The following is a 12,475-nucleotide window of genomic DNA, read 5'->3' as shown; positions in this document are numbered from 1 at the left end:
ATATTTTTTTCGTAAAACTACCTATAATATTTATGCTTTGTCTATTTTTCTATGGGAAATATATATGTTTTATCACTAGAACAATATACCAGTAGTGTGTATTGGTGACTAATACCTTAAAGACTATGGCCTTTATTCCATATAGACCCTAAAGATTTTTAATTCCTATCGTTTCTGGAGGATCAAAATTGTTTGTTTTATACATTAAAAAATGCTGCATTGGTGCAATTACTTTTTTTATTTTCTATAGGTTAACACTTGTCTTATAAAAAAAATTGTAATTTCTGATCAACATATTTAATTAACAATGAAATTAGTAATCGACAAGTACATATTGAATCAGTCAAAGTTGACATAATGTAACATTTTTTTTAATTTAGCTAATGCTTTTGTTGAAAATTATTAACATATATTGAAAATAGTCATACAAGTTAATTTTATATATATTAATCGATAGTACTAATATAAATCAAAAGATACTGTTCTTATAAAATACAACACCATTATTTAAACCGATTTAGCGAATTTTAAACAGTAAGTTTAATAAAAATTACAAATATTTTGGAGCAATTTATAAATAATAAATAATCTAATACTGCTTGTTACATTATAAATAAATTATATTTTTTAATAATAATTTGCGTAAAAATCATTATATTACATGAGTTTTCCCTGTAGATATATTTAACTGATTTATAAAATTAACGAATATTTGGGAGCAAAAAGTATATTTTTTAAATATTTATAACTGTTTCTTGGTTAATAAAAAATATATTTGTAATTTTTTATCTTATTTTAATTGTAATGATATAATATTTTCATAACTGAGTTTTTATTTTAACGTTGTGTGAAAGTTTCAATTTACCAAAGTAAATATTTGACGATTTAAAGGGCTAATATAAACGAAAAGCGCAAACTTTTGTATATTTAATATCAAGTGAGTTTAGTAATATTATTTTTATCTCAACAAAATCTTATACTATACACTTTTTTCGGAATTGCTATTTTTTATAAATACATATAAAATTCATAACATACAAAAATATATAAGCTTTGTCAACAATGTTATTAGAATATTTAGAATTAATATTTAGAATTCAAAAAACAACAATAAAAGGATTAAATTATATTTACAAATATATCAAATGGTTTTTGCATAATTTAAGTAAAGCAGTTCAATTACTATATATGTTTGATGATGCCATTTTTAAATGCTTTTAAGATATGTCCATATTTAATAAAAAATATTTTTAGTAGTATACAAAATTATATATACGTACATCAAAAAAAGAAGTGTACCATTTCAAAGACGTTCTTGGAATCACATTTTGTTATGGAAAGCTAGTGAGTCAATGCATAAAATATTATTTTCTGCGAAAGACCGCCAATAACGCTTGTTATTCATCGTTTGCATAAATTATATGTTCAATGCTTAACCTATAGTGCATTCCGTTTGATGTCGATAAATTTTCCCCTTTATAAAACTAACGAACAGACTGAACAAAAACTTCAATTTAAAAATAATATTACTAAATCACGCTGTATCTAGGCTTTCTTTTTGGCTTATTAGCTATAAAAAATATAATATTTACAAAACGTCGGCAAGCCTAAGGGATGTTATATTTTTTTACCTCGTTAGGATAACGCGCGAACTTTAAATAAGCTCCAAGCGAGCGAGTGCGTGTATATATTTTTTAGGTGAATTTTTGGTGATTTTTTTCTGAGGTTAAACTCTACCATCTCAGAGTAGGTGTGGTGTTATCCCTCGCCTTGGTTGAACAAACAATGTTCTTGTGTTTGTTTTGGCACTGCGCTACCAAGACCTCCATTTACCAATATTGAGCGGATACAATTTCATACTGTTGCGAAGTGTTGTGCCAATTCTGCACGAACGCTTTCATTCTCCAATTTGTACACAAATATACATCCATACAATGGTATTATGAATACATACATATAATTTGTATTGTGTATTCTTATTTTACTCTCAGCGGAATATTTATATAATTAACCACAATGAGTTTCCCACAGAGAGCATTTAAGGTTTAGTGTGGTACTTGGGGCTTGATGTGCTTGTTATAAAATAAGCAAGAGTATCCACTTAGTGAATGGTTTTAAATCTGCCATTAATTTTTTTTGTTATGTTTGTGAAATTAAGCGATTTTCAGCATTTTAATTTAAATTTTTCATCATCGATAATCATTTGTGTGATTAGTGAAATCTAAAAAAAACTAATTTGTGATGATTTATCAGAATAATATTTATATAAAAAACATTAATTAAGATCTCCTAGATGCGGTAAAAATTTAAAAAAAATACGATCTATATAATATTCAAACACAGATCTTTCAGATAAGCAACTTATTTCACTGGACTATCGTAAAAATATTAACTAAGATATTAAACGTAATTTATTTTAATTGAAACACTACATAATAGCATAAGAAAAATCTGAGTTCCTTAACGAATGAGATTCTCCATGAAATGGAGACAAACTAATCCACTAATGATAATGATAAAATATCACTTTGTAAAACATAATAATTTCTTATTTTATTTACATATATAATACTATAGACTCATTATCTTTAATATAGTGCATGTAATGCATGTTGAAATAATACAATCACGCAAATGCTTCATCAGCATCTCTATATATGTACATGGCCAATATGTGAAGCATCACCCCACGATCCCCAGCATCTCACATAAGATGACCGATGGCTAGTTCGAAAAGCGATTTACTCCATGACCGGTTCATGAGTCGAGGTAGTACAATTATGCACTTAATGAGACACGCAAGTGCAAAATTAATGCACAGGTCGAAACGTGATCCAATACACTTTTATCCTATCTATTACAGGGAGTCCCATAAAAAATAATAAGCACTGACTTTAATTAAGGCTATCTACGATCACTTTCAAAGATGACCTAAAGCGATAAACCTTATAAGATATGTTGTTAGCAGTGATGGTGGTAATTGCAGAAGTAGATAGATAATATTGCAATGCTGCTTTTAATCTCAAAATCTAATTAATGTACGTTTAAATTTTATAGAATCAAATCATCCTTAATTTTATATTTTATTACTTTAGTTATAGTTACATGAATTAGTCACCTTATAATCATTGATAACTCCTACTAGCAATAAAACTTGCTTTTGATATCAAACTAATGTATTGCAAAAAAATCTCAATAATGTAACTGTTTGCAATATACATACATATATGTATAATATACATATATCATATTTGTAAATAAAAAAAAGTTTCGTAAAGCAAGAAAAAGTGTCCATGATAAAGAAATGATAAAAAGAGATTTATTATCACTGACATACTCATTCAAATAAGTAAAAAGAAAATCGCTTTGATGGGAAGTGTCAGAACTGTTTTTTGAGAAAAACGTTATCTAAAGATTTCTATGACCTTGGAATAAATAAACTCGTTCTAAAGATAACCAAATGCTAACTATGCTAAAAATAAATAAAGATGTATACAATAAATTACAAAATATATGGTATTAGAAAAATAATCCCCAATGAGTAGCTGTTGTCAAAACATGAACTACTATCGCGTCATTACACATAAATTACAATAAAAATAAACTGATTGTATTCAATAAATTTGAGCATTCTGTACACGTTATACTTATATGACACCGACTTTATAAGTCACCCGTCAATGGCGTATTCCCGAAAGCGATTTATACAACATGTGTGATATATAATTAAGGATCTATTCCGTTTAAGGCTCAGGTAAGAAGACGCGGTCAAGAAAAAAAGATTCTCCGGACGAGCCTCGTCCAAACCGTCAATTACGTTCTCGTACATTGATTTTTTTACTCTTAGTTCGTGTGAATATTTCTTTAAATTATACGTTATTCAAATCGCGCTACGGGCCGCTCACTAAGCTGCCGTACTATAAAAAAGCCATACATCGTATGTACTTGTGTTTTTTTTTAATATTCAATTTGATGCTTTAAAGTGTGTTGACTGATCGTAAAACGAAGGAAATGGTAATGATGGCGCATAACGATATTGAAACGAATCGGTTTTAGGTCCGCGATAACCAATAATTATGTGGTGTTTAATTTTATTTTTAAGCGTGTGTGTGATTAATAAAAATTCACGAGAAACAATAAAATGTAATGTGCTTAACAAATTTTATTTGTAAAAATATGATAAACTTACGCTGACACGCTTTCTGGTATGATTAGGATTGAATTACCTGCAACAATAAAAAAAGAGTTGAATTAATATATATTTTTTTACCCAAAATAGAAAACATTTTTTCTGTTCTACGTATAAAAAACAACCCTTGAACTCAAATTCGCATTTGCCACACACGACCTCACCGCCAAACGAACGTCACAGAGTCATACACGACAATGTCACAAAACGCATAAAACACCATCCAAAAAGTCACGCTCGTTACTTTTGAACGTCCAAAAAGAATGATTTATCTCCCCGTGAAACGAAGGTAAACCTGAAAAGAGTGAAAGCAACCCTCACACCAAGGATGAATACACGTTTTCATACAATAGAAAATCTGACACACTGCATATAATTATATCCGATACCTTTATAAAACTGACCTTTCACATATAATTACAAATATTTCGCATATTGTTTCAAACTATTTAGTTTAACCATCTTAACTTATAAATCGTTTAGAGAATGTTTGAATTTTTTGATGAAAAAATCATTTAAATATAATACAAATATAATAATGAACTCTCTTATTTCTCAATATTTAAATTTATACGTTGAAAAAATACGTATCTTTAAAAAAAAATAGGTTAATCTATTTAACGTCGTACAAACATATTTGTAAAAATATTTATTTCGCAGTAAAAATTCAACTTATATAATATTTATATTGAGGCAATGGATGGTAAGCGATGAAATCTTGTCAATAAAAAACGCAGCATGTAGATTTAAACATATGCCCAGTACATGAAAAATTAAATTTACCAATAATATCCAAAGTATAATAAAAACTCCTATTATAAAGAAATGAAACCCATAAAAGCATCCAAAAAGTTCCAAAATTCACATTCTACAATCAATCTAGTGTATTGCATCACTCATTTGACCAATCATACCGTCAACATCAAGGCAGCAATCTCATCAATGTAGACAATTTAAAAAGACAACTGAAGTGTCCTATGGCCGATACTCTATATGTTACATGCATGTGATTTTCTACAAATAAAGATTGTTACAATTGCAATATTCAAAGAAGATACCAAAACTCTAGTAGCGGAGGAAAAAAAATTTACTACTAAAAAACTTAACAAACCATTTTGATCAAAAAATATAAAATAAAGTTTAATTAATTAAAATCGATTCATATCAACTTTACTAATAAAAATTTAACTTCTCATTAATATTTTTTATAAATGGCAATACCATACTATAACTGCGGCACATTTATAAAAAAAGAAGTTGAAATAAAATACATAAAGATGTGAGAAGAAACTGCTAACTATAATATAAATAAACAACAAATTCAAGATATATAACTAGTTTTGATCTATGGCGTACAACTTTAGGAAAGTGCCAAACAGCGCCACATTAGAATGATTGAAATATTTCAAAATGAAGTGCTACGAAACAGTGTTCGCGATAAATACAAACGTATTAAAGGCGTCACGAGTGTCATGACCGACAGCACGTCAACATCAAGGCAGCAATCTTCTCAAAGTGGACAATTTGAAAAAATGACTAAAGAGGATTTACCTCTTCGAACTAGTCTACTGATCATTACTGGAACATCATTAGTGTTAGTGATTGTATACAACTAAAAACTTTTTAACGACAATGAGTGAAAATAGTATCTAAAAATAACAATAAATAATAAATTAAATTTAAAGTAAAATTAATTATATGTCATATTTTTATATGTTTAAGTGTAACAAAAAATAAAAAATAAATTTTTGCAACACATTTTTTGCGACCGGTCAGGATTGGACTCCGGTCCAACCCTGACCGGTCGTTCACACTACGACGGACACGTGACAATTTTACGACTAAAAACTTTACAAATAAATTGAACTTAAATAAAAAGTTGAGAAAAAATCGTTTTATATGAACCCTAATTGAAAGAAGTTTTTTTTATAATATTTTCTTATTCTTATAAGAATAAGAAAATATGAATTATGTTTTTCTATTAAAAAGAAAAATTTTCCTTAAATATATTCTTAAATATCTGTGGACCCAAAAATAGCAGTGCGAGGCTTTAAGCGCATTCTATGTGTGTCGATAGATTAGCGTTGCAAAGCTCAAGGGGTTACAAAAATATTATTTTTTCCTGTTAGCTAACTTTTCATCTCAACGATCCGTATGAATTTTTGGTTAAAATGATTTACCTCCCCGTTTATCATCGAAGCGGTGGAAAAAAACACACACGCGAAAAGAGTGACAGCCGACCCACCCCAAAACCGCCCCGGGATGAATAAACATTTTCGCGTGTGTGTGCGCACGGAGGGCATGAATGAGTACAAGTGGTCCTCGGAGATGCGGAGGCTGTATCCGCTGTTGATATTGCAGCACTCGACGGAAGCCAATTTGTCCCGAGTACATCCCCGCGGTACTTGCGTGTGTCGAGAGCTAAAAGTTCCCCTTCTCGGTCACATCTGTTACTATCATACATTTTGTATGTCGCGCCGCCGCTTACGTGTACACCAAGATGTACGTATGTGTGATCACACACGGCGGAAACTTCGAAAAGTGGAAACGCGTGTTAGACAATGGCGACGGTTAGCGAACAAAAATGACATGAAAATTAACTTGGTCGGAAATGTGAGGCAGCGATGACACTGGACGCTTATTCTCTCAAACGAAAGGGATTATAATTGTATCTGACATTTAATAGAGCAATGTGCAATACCGGCATATTAAGAAACTAGGTAGTCGATTAGTGTAGACATCCTGGCTCTAACGGTCATCTGAAGAGGACGCAAATATAACTCTCAAACTATTCCAAAATTCCTTTAAAATATTAGAATAGTCAACACCCTTCAGTGGTTTGAATAAATCATTGACAATTTACAACTTTCGAGCAGTGGTCGCCAACCTTTCGGACCTCACGGATTACTAAACTCAAAATTTTATGTCTCTCGGACCACTAGAATGATTTTTTCATACAAGTAATATTATAAATATGAAATGATTAATAAAAAATGCAGGTTGCATCCTGTTTTGAGCGACCGTTAAATATTTAAAAAAATATGATTTTTTATATTATAATAATTTTTGCAAAAATACTTTTGTGGTGCTTTTATTTTATTACGTTCATTGTCACGTACGGTCCGCACTAGCGGGCTCACGAAATGATAAATATATTTTTAATTTATTTTCATGGTCAGTGCAGTAATTTCAGTAATAGTTTCGCACTAACAAGTGGTCACAGTTTAACTTACAATATATATAAACATATTGGGACAACAGATCTTTAATCTTTGAATTATTTTGTAGTTGGCGGAATAACTTGACCAAATAATTAACAAAAATTAAGAAAATTAAAAAATTAAGGTTAACACCGGATATGGGTCTGAGTCTTTAATGCTATTAAATAATGAAATAAATATATATAAACACGAAAATTGTAAACATATTGAAAAAGGAACATCAAAATTTTCTCATGGGCCACGAACCACTGCTCTAAAATACAGTTAAGTTATATTTAATACTAAAAAAAATAAAGTTTGTCTTTTATTTATCATTTACAAGGTAAATGTAATTGTGTTAAAAATATATTTATCATTATGCACTTTCTTACTATTTTTTTAATATCATTAAAATAAATGTTTTCCTGGTTAAATTAATACATCAATTTGTGTTTTTATGTTTTATTTATATATAAATTGCACTAACAATATTGTTAACATAAAAATAGTTACAAAACATTTACAAGTATTGTACATAATAGCATGTTTGTAAAATTGTTTATTGTATTAAAAAAACTTTTACAAAAAAAAATGATTTTACCATATTAAAAAATCTTACTGTTTTCATATAAATTTATATGAAAATATATTTTTCTAATTATATTTTTAAAAATAATATTACTGCACTGTTACTAAATAAATAAATAAAAAGTAAAAGAATAAAATATTTTAAGTTATGGCTAACAAATTCCTTGTATTCAGTTATACAAATTCTGAAAAAGTATAATATATTATTGGACGCAATAAATAACTTCACTAACAGCAATATGTTGTTCACTAGGTATAAAGCGTTTTTTATCATTAAATGTATTGTTGAATTTCTTTTAAAATAAATTTACAAAAAAGCATAACGGTAAGAATAATAAAAAAAAAAACACTTTAAATTTTATAATATATGCCCAGTAAAAGTTTCAACAGCTTATATGGCATATGTGTGTTTGACAAAAAAAATGTTGAATTCGGCATTGTTTTTAAACTATTGTACATCAACTCTGCAATGCGCATTTAGTTTTTTGATATTTGTATAAATAGCACGTATTTTTACAATATGTTTACTCAAATTCCCACTGCCTTATACTTTTATACATACTTATGTTCAGAGTACGGCGTTAAAAAGCTTTCCACGTTTTATAGCATCTCGCGTGACGCAAATTTATATTATATCAAATTAAGCACTCCGATATGCGATATCGTAACATTATTTGTATAAAAATAATCTTTTATAATATCTTGATAGTGACGAAGGCGATCAAAAATCAATTCGCTGCACCCAATGGGTTCAAAACGATCCAGAGCTCAATCCTTTCAAAGAGTGAGAGGGCGATCAAGAGCCCCCCCAGAGGAGTCGTTATACTCCAAAGATGAATCACGATCGCGATGGAAATTTGCAAGCACCTTGCGCAGATATCATTTGAAGTGATGCTGCGCAAGAATAGTGGCACTCGAGAGGCAATCTGAATGCATTTCGTATGCAACAAGCGCGTGGTGTTCAAAGAAATGCGCGGCTCACCTTCAAGAGGTACCAAAGGCCACCATTAATATTTAACAACCAACCGTTGCTACATCAAGTCTTAGCGACTGCCATGAATACATTTTTATATAAAATAAGTACATGGTTTGTATGTAGGTACATATATGGGTATAAAACTATCAACAAACGCAACGCGATAAGGCCGAGCATTTTATAAATGATTCGAGATAAGAGTTGGACGCTTGTATAAATATAAACTTTAATTGATTAGTCTAATCAATTTTATCTAAATTTACCATTGAAAATATTAATCCACATGTATCGTTTGATTTTTTTATTTAACATTATTTTAGTGTCGAGAAAAAATATTTTTTACAACAAAAATAATAGAATAAATACTCACTAATGTGTGTATTTCAGAACCATAAATAATATCAATGTAAATCATTATACACAAAATCATTAACTAGCTGATATATATGATTCTTTTATTTACCGAAATTCTCTTAAAATTCGAAGGGTTCTTTCTACCACTATATAACATGACATCCAAAGGGCAAATTATCGGTTATTCCAACCCACGATCGCGAGATACCGTTTCCCCAAAACTTGCTTAATCCAATATTTGAATACCGTCTTGTTTCGAAATTAACTCGTGTGCCACACTCCAAAGAGTGCTCTTTGAATAATTATTAGCCCTAAACCCCATTAAACCCCACTCGGAAAATACAATGGCCTTTACATTTGTTTCGCGGCCCATTGTGCGTTTTCATCCAGCTTCGCCGCGAGGCTACTATCAGCGTAATTGATCAAATTTTATCTTGTATCGCTTATTGTTTGTTTGCTTCTTTTCGCCGCACTCTAAAACAGTGATAAATGGCTGCTGTAAATCAGGGGTTGGTTGTGCACTATCTTTTTTATCTTTAACTGTACGATGAATAGCCCATCGTTCACTTTTTGTATCAGGTAACCAAAAAAGATCTTGTCTGTTTTCAGTAGGCGTGCGTTAATTATGTGTCGCTTTTGACACCAAATTGAGATTAACATATTACATTAGGAACTTTAACAAGTGTTTAATTGAGTAATGAAACAGTTCAAATAGGCTGTCCCTCGGATCTAAATAATAATTTTATTAATAAAATATATGTTCATACAAATCTATATATTTTAAATTACTGTCTTCGCATTCATATACTACATACTCCGCGCATTTAGGACTCGAAAACCCTCACGAACCGAAGCCTATTCTGGCTACTTGACTGAAGCCCGCCAATTCTACGCTGTGTCACGGGTTTTATGGTTAATTTGATTTATCGGATACAGTCCCAGACCGGTGTATCGGCCCATCAAAGCGGGTAACCCGATTTGTCGTACGGACGGTGCGAACGGACAAAACCCCAAGGGCCAGTATTCATATCAACAAAGGGTGTGAGGGTGTTTACGAGAAAAAATCTTTATCCCGAACCCGGCCTCCACCATTTGACCAAATTTCATATGCTTCCTTCCGTTCGATATCGTCAAACAAATTTCCTCTCTCTCCAAAAGCTCTTCCAAAGTTATTTTTCTCTTCTCCGCGAGGGACATTGAAAACAACGGGTCGCGCTCTAGATTTTGCTTCTGATTCGGAATTATTTGATAGCGGGTATGTGTGTATGTAAAGTTGAATAGCGTTCGACGAAAGTTCGTTTTTGTGCTGAATTCATATAAATTTTAAACGAATTCGGAGGACGCTCGTAAATCTTTTGAACGTTGCCCCTAATGTGATAAAAAATCGCTCGCGAAAAATTCGCGGATCGGCATCGCTACTAAATAAATTGCCGTGATAGATTGGCTAACAATCGAATAAGATTTAGGCTAAATTTAATAATATTCCAAAGGGATTTCTCTATATAAATTCGGGTATTTACGCAACCGTATTGAAGACAAATTATAAAACAGTGAAAAAGTTTTTTTTTTAAATATTTCACGCAAAAAAATAAGAATCTAATTTAATTCTAAAGAATCTAAAAAGTTAAATTTAAATACTAAAATTACAATAATATGTATAGATATAACTAGCAGTCAAAACAGACAAAATATCAGCAATTTCAAGTTATAAACAATATGAGCGCTATATATAGCGCAAGATTTTGAGTCGAAACACAAAATTATGAATGCAGATATGGCACGAAGAGAAACACTATGAACGCGAAGTGTTTAATAAATTATCTAAAAATAATAATATTTTCCGTCTTACAAAGAACGACGACGGCCTACAATTTTGTTTTATATGAAATGTAAAGAATATTTTTGTTACGAATTTATTAACCGGCAGACTTATATCTACATTATTACTACCAAAAACAAACGATTTAAAAAAGCGTGCAAATAAACAAGAAATCATTTTGCGAAATGTGCATTTAAATTAATACTTTGTTCCATAAAACGAATTGTTTGTGCATTAATGTAAGATAAATCATACTTTTTCCTTCTAAAAAGAATTCGTTGCAGAGTTATTCATAACAGTGAACACACTGTTCTGACCAATGCTCGTTCGCGTCAAATCTGAACAACAGTAATGCACAAACAATTCATTTTATAGAACAATTATTTTATATAATGCACATTTAAATTATCCTCTTTAAAAAATACAAGAAAACACTTGCGCCAATCAATGTAAAAGTCGATAAATCAATCATTCGATTCATGAGATAATACGTTTATTTTAATATTCCTAATTTATTACATATTTAAAAGTGTAATAAGCCATAATACGTCACAAAAACATTTTTTCAATGTGACTTGAAAGATTATTTTGCACATTTAAACCGAATTTTGTCCAATAGGAGAACACAAAAAACAATTATCACTTCTCAGAAGGCAAAAATTCACGTCAAAAGCAATAAAATCGTGTTGTCAGAACGCTCGGCGGAAGGAACTTATACCTGAAATACATCAGTACGTACATCTCAAACAACTGTAGTTTAGATCAGATTCATTAATTGAGGTCGGTTTTTACTTTAGTCGGGCCTTTAAGGAATTCGTCTCCTTCCCTCCCCCCTTTCGCCAGGCCTGTATGTACAAATAACATACGTGGAATATGTGTGTATATTTTATGTACGTAGGCTGTTATGTCGCACTGTCATAACCTGTCAGATCCTAATAATCAGATAATGATAAGCTACTCATGAATGACCTGTCTTATATTGATTCTGAATTATATTTAGATATATTTGGATTCTCAAAATTTAATGGCACACAGTATAGAACCATTAACTATGAAACGCGCGTTTTTTTTATTTGACGCGCTGAAAGTTCAATCGCGCACCCACTTGCTTCTCAATAATCGAAATCTTCCGCCGTTTTGCATGCGAAATATCGCTCTCGCATAATATATGAACGAGCATATATAATATAATACATACGTACGTTCACAGGGGCACGCTTAACATACGCTCGGATGATAAATCGCAGATCGGATCGCGATTGTTCGTGACGCGTGAAAAATATGAATTTTTCCCGTCGCATGATCAATATGTGAGGCGCGAGTGCAGCAATGAAGAAAAAATAGGCAAA

The 12,475-nt window shown here is 30.7% G+C and overlaps 1 protein-coding gene across 7 annotated transcripts in view; it reads right to left on the bottom strand.

Moving 5' to 3' along the window:
- Nucleotides 1-12,475, bottom strand: part of LOC148238880 (uncharacterized) — a 413,987-nt gene that overhangs the window by 323,661 nt on the left and 77,851 nt on the right. The window contains exon 1 of one of the 7 annotated variants that reach the window (XM_088181617.1): nucleotides 4,190-4,220. The exons of 5 other annotated variants lie outside the window; for them this stretch is intronic. The gene's annotated coding sequence lies outside the window, so the exon portion shown is untranslated. Of the gene's footprint in view, nucleotides 1-4,189; nucleotides 4,227-12,475 lie in introns of those variants that run through there. One more of the 7 variants, XR_015808909.1, reaches the window with a different exon arrangement.

Source organism: Plectrocnemia conspersa, unplaced genomic scaffold (genome assembly GCF_051122295.1).
Source record: "Plectrocnemia conspersa isolate PC_06_02 unplaced genomic scaffold, ASM5112229v1 ptg000001l, whole genome shotgun sequence".
Classification (NCBI taxonomy): domain Eukaryota; kingdom Metazoa; phylum Arthropoda; class Insecta; order Trichoptera; family Polycentropodidae; genus Plectrocnemia; species Plectrocnemia conspersa.
The sequence above is the reverse complement of the archived record's forward strand: the minus strand, read 5'-3'. Positions and strand labels throughout refer to the sequence as shown.